The sequence below is a fragment of the Ischnura elegans genome, chromosome 2, assembly GCF_921293095.1.
Source record: "Ischnura elegans chromosome 2, ioIscEleg1.1, whole genome shotgun sequence".
Lineage (NCBI taxonomy): Eukaryota > Metazoa > Arthropoda > Insecta > Odonata > Coenagrionidae > Ischnura > Ischnura elegans.
The window spans coordinates 41,424,743-41,430,320 of record NC_060247.1 but is presented as its reverse complement, the minus strand read 5'-3'; positions in this window follow the sequence as shown (position 1 = coordinate 41,430,320).

Genomic DNA, 5,578 nt, shown 5'->3' with positions numbered 1-5,578 from the left:
CTGAAATATGGCCATGCAAGGAGTACTGAAAACCAAATTTACAAAAAAATGTTTTTCACCAGCCTATTTCGGCATAATGGTAGGTCCTCATTTGTGGACCTCAGGGCTCTAATAACACAAAGAATGGTCAAAGCAAAATCATCCATTTTATTTTTTGCGTCACTTCTTTATGGTTCATTGAGAGGGTTTTTCAAATAATTACTATTTTTTAAACTGGCGTTAGATAACAATTTATTTTTTGTGATATTTTTCAAAACAATTATTTTTAACTATACACAAATACAAATGACATTTTTTGCACATCGTCCTGGTTTTAGAAGTACAGCCTGGCATTTTACATTTGAAGGCATTTTTCGCTTCTATATAAATGGGTATATGCCCAATATTGTCCATCCGAACTTCTGGAATGGCATGCGAGACAATCTTTCTCGGTAGCTCAGCCATTGGCTCTTCTATTTCGCCGGTAGCCTCCACATTGGGTGATGGCGAGTTTGATCGTGGTCGTCCTCGACTTCGCTGGGTGTCTTCAGTTCTATCATACAGGGTCAGTGCTCTTCCTAAATGCATTTTGTAATTTAATAACGATGTTGTTTCCTATTTTGGAGTGCCTTCCTTTTTGTAGTGCCTTTGGTTCATGATCCAACAGTTTACAGTCACCAAATCAACAAAATGGTTGAAAAGTCTCACGGGCCACTTTCTAGTGCGCACATTGCATCTATAGTACGACATGTACCTATCGCATAAATCTACACCTCCCATTTTTTCATTGTAAATTTTTACAACGTATGGCTGGGGTACCTCAATCTTTTTCTTCTCCTCCTTACTCCACCTTTTACAAGTAGAGAGTGGTTGACTACCAGCACAGGATGACAGCATTAAAACACATTAATTATCTTTCCACTTCACGAGGCAAGTGCTATCCATCTCCTCTACTATTTCGTCCCATTCTCCTCTTTTGAGTTTTTTTTCGGTTTCACTTGTTTATCACTGGTCCGATTCTGTTCCTCATTACTGTTTCTACTTGAAAGATATTATTTTTCCTGAGGTCTTTGATGGATTTAATGCTGGTAAAAAATCTATCGGTGTAACGCAGTGCCTTCCATCTTGCGGTACACTTTGGGTAAGTAGCTTTACCACGGAAGATCCCAGACCCATTTCTTTCAAGTCATTTCAGTATACATATGGAAATCCAACACCAACCCATCTGAGGCTGCAAGTACAAAACATTTCAATCCGAGTGGATTCTGTTTAGAAGGGACATACTGTCGAAACAAACATCTGCCAGAAAATGGTACCATTTGTTCATCCAATGACATGTGAGCTGGCCTGGGTAAAGCTACACATTTAATTCTTACAAAATCAAAAAATGGACGCACTTTCCACATTTTATCATTGTGGTCGTGCTCACCTTGACTGTCCACAAAATGCAAATAATGTTTCAATTCAAAAAACCGGTCTCTTGACATACAATTAGATATCACTGGAACTTCGGTGCCCCGCTGCCAATACATTTTTACCTGAGGATATCCAAGACACCCCATTATTAAATTTATCCCAACAAAATGCATCAACTCCTCTGCGGTAGTCTTCACAGATCTTAGTTCTCTTTCCTGCACAGAATAGAGACACGTATTTTTTGCTGCATCTTCCCAAAACTCTAACGGCAAATACTCCAGAAAAGACGAAAATACTCCTTTCTTTTCATCATGTTCTGTGATAAGACTTTCGTCCCCGGGAGGCCCTTTCATTTGCATTCTGGGAATAAAGAAAATTTTGCAATAAGCGAAGGAGTATTGATCGGTGGAATAAGTTGAGAGAATATAGGGAAAACATATTTAGTTAATTCGTACATCCATTACTCAATTAATAACTCAAAAATGAAGCCAGAGCGTTAATCAAATTTGATTTCAACTGGCAATCATTCCCATAGAACAGTTTTTGTACAAACAAAGTAGTTGTCAAATACAACTCCTGGGATTAATATTGGAAAATAAGTCTGTCAAAGGAGAGGTCATGAAGCCGTAACCAAAGTAAGGGTGGAGAGGAGGACATTGGAGCAAAGAAAATGAAGGAGGAGTAAAAGGGAGAGGAAGAGTAATGTTCCATTGTTACTTGGATTACCGCACCCCAAGTGAAAATAATATCTAATAAAAATCGATATAAAATTATCAGATATTGAAATCCAACCAAATTATTGCATATCATTGATATCCTAACTGCGACTTGTTCTCAAATTTCAAAATTGACAGACAAATGTTTTGCTGGAAATAATAGTTGAAAATCATCTCCAATAAGTGAAAATGTGTTTAGATCTTCACGGTGGTTATTTCAAAATCTCACTCACCTTGCTCTTTTCTTACGCCCAGGAGGTAATGAAGGTATCTCAATTTGGACTTCCTCATGTCCTAAAAAATTGTCTTCGTCTCCATTTTCTTCCCCACTGGTACTGTTATTTATGCTATTAGATTCCATCTCATCGCCACTTGACAGATCAGCATCACTGTCGTCCTAAAATGCACGTATTTCCTCGTCAGTTTGTAACTTTCGACCTGAAACAAATCCACTTCAAAAATTAAGGATATCTCAGTTGAGACCCGAGGTCCACACATTAGGATCATTCTTTAAACAACTGGTATGATCGTGAAAATAATTTAAACTACAAATAAGCGGTGAATATTTATTGAACATGATTCAGTTTTTAATTATAAAAATCATAAGCACCAAGACTGAATTACTTTGCTGAATAATAAGCACTTACCACGACGAAGTCCGGAAGATGAAGCCATTTTGCACGTTGACCAGGACAAGACTGAGAGAACACGTTGTACCTTGAAAACGGTGAGCTGAATGGCACTCCGGTCTCTATTACATTGAGGAAAAAGGTTGGTCGAAGCGGAACACGCGTCAAAATTGTTACTTTGTAGCACAATGCTCGGAAGAAAAAATAGTGAAATGAGGTCCTCAAATGTGGACCTCCGGACTGAAGAGGTTACTTACTCAAGCTGCGGTCCCAAGATATTGAATAGTAATCCCCGCGATATGCCAACTTGCCAAATGGGCCGTCGAGGATTATTTCTGCCCGCACTTACCCACACCAACCCTCGAATTCACACACAGGATGGGTAAAGTGAAAGCACAGCGGACATTCTATATTCGTACTTTTCAAGGCTTATTTTATCGATATGAGCATGTTGGCGGGAATTGCTTCGAAATTTTTCTGAAAATTCGAAGTTTCAAAGCATTTTTTGCGAGTGTCTCCCATAGCCTCACGAATAATCGCTTTCTATATTTAAATACTGTGTCCTGTTCAGCCACCACCACTTGCGGGATGAAGAAACCCGCACGGTTTTCTCATATCCGCCAGTCTTTATTTCCTCTGGTGGTGGTTGTGCTGCATGCTCCGTACCTCAGCGAAGAGGATCTACATTCCATTTTAAGCGCTCCCCCCCTAGAACTCACGTCTCACCCAGACACCCTCCATCAAGGGGTGGATTTAGGAGGGAGGAGTTACAGGGGCCATGACGCCCTTCCCCCCAAAATTTATCTTAAATTTTAAATTTTTATTTGTTAATTAGTTTTTTATCCGTGTAAAGGAATTTTATGTGCAAATACATGGGTAAAAGTCCCAAACTTGAGGGAAGATGGAGTTGTATTTATCGCAGAGACCCCCTACTGTGGAAATGCCCCTCTCTCCCGGGGGTATTTCATTTTTCCCGGACCCAGGTCATGGTACCCCCGATTTGAAACTGAATCCACCCCCGCCTCCATGTGCATCGGCGACGGCTACACAATATGCTGCAATCACATATTCTCTGAATACTATGCTCTAATGAAACGGATGAATTCATAAAGTAGATATTGCCATTTCAACCTCAGCCATTTCAGTTAGAAAGTTCAGTTAGTTCAGAACGAAGCTGGGACTTTGGAACCAGAATCGCGTAAATGGAAAAAGAGCAGTGAAAATTTGAGCGAATATTGGAAATATCCTGAGAGTGACTTCGTATACAAACTTGTATTCATCAATAAAAATAAAAGAAAGGTTGAGCTCATCGTGTATATCAATTTCAAGCCTATAGTTCAAAGCTTCGGCAACAAATCAGTAAAAAAACTAAGACGTATAATGCGAGAAGAGCATTACAATATCAAATGTCATTGAACTTCTTGTAGCCAATTTTTCTAGGATAGTAATTAACTTGGAGTTCATAACTATTAAAAAGGAAACATCACTTTTCTACCTTTCACACTTAAAAAAATTAGTGCTGGCCATTCATTTAACAAATGGGTATTTCTATCACTCATATGTCATCTTTCGTGTCAATAAAATTCATGTGCTTATACACATTGTTTTAAGTTGAAGGGTGGACTATAAGAAGCAATTTTTCTATTTCGATTGTGCTTCCAATGCTAAAGATAAGTCTGCGCCTTTTTGTAATCTTAGTAGTGAAGCGAATCCAGACAAAGAGAGCAAAAAACAAAATTTGGGACATCGCAATTCCAAAGGGGTTAGGTGGTGGAGGGTTAAGGGGAGCGTAGGCAATATGCAATACACAAATAGGCGCAGCCTGAAAAAGTTTTAGATAGGTACGGTAAACACGCGTTGATTAGGCCTCATTTTATGATTTTAAAGTTCATCTCCCTCTTATTTTGTAGTTTTCAATATCTTCAACCACTGCTTGCTACTCTTTCATGACTAAATTATCATAAGTTGCATTTACGTATAAGGAAAATACAATTTCTACCAATATAAGTATTTTTGATTGAGACAAAGGCCCCCAATGATCTATTTCCCTTTCACTCGGGGAACTACAGCCTGGCGCATACTTTCGTATTTGTGGGGATTGTAAAAAACGGCTAGGGTGAAGTGAATATTTTTATTTGAATAAGAATCTCCAAACCTGGAAGAAAGAATGTATTTCAATTGAAAATATAATTTTGATAAAATTTTCAAAATTTGCACCATAATGGGGCTCATTGCTTCTTTATCAAATACTGATCGGTTTTTAGTCAGATATTTGCAGTTTATATTTTGTTTACTGTCATCACAAAAATAGTACAAACTAACTTTTAAAGTTGCAGATAACACTAATAGTGGCAGGCTCAAGTGTGTTACAATTTGATTTTCACAGATAAAACAGTGACTTGGATTTCTTCCACAGACTTATTACCTTGGTACAATATCCTGACATCATAACGTACCTCACTTTGGTGTTATCATCACATGCTGAAGGTCAGTCAGTGTCTATACCAATCACACTGATGAACCAAAATATACCATACCTTAGAAATTTGTGGAAGAAAACCAAGTCACTGTTTCATATTTTTGGCTAATTTTTTACCACAAAAAAAGTTGAGACAAAGAAGATTATTTGTTTGTAGTTTATTAACTGTACTTAAAAATATTTTTCAGTAAAACCACAAAGCTATGCTACGTAGAAACTGCTACACCACTTCAAGGACTAAAATGCATTTTTAAAAAAGGAAGTGCTTCACATTGGAAAATGTCTTTCAATGAAAGTCTGAGAAGCTAAAAATACATGTAATGTTTTAAATGTAGTCAAATTTTGGTTTTGCAAACCTG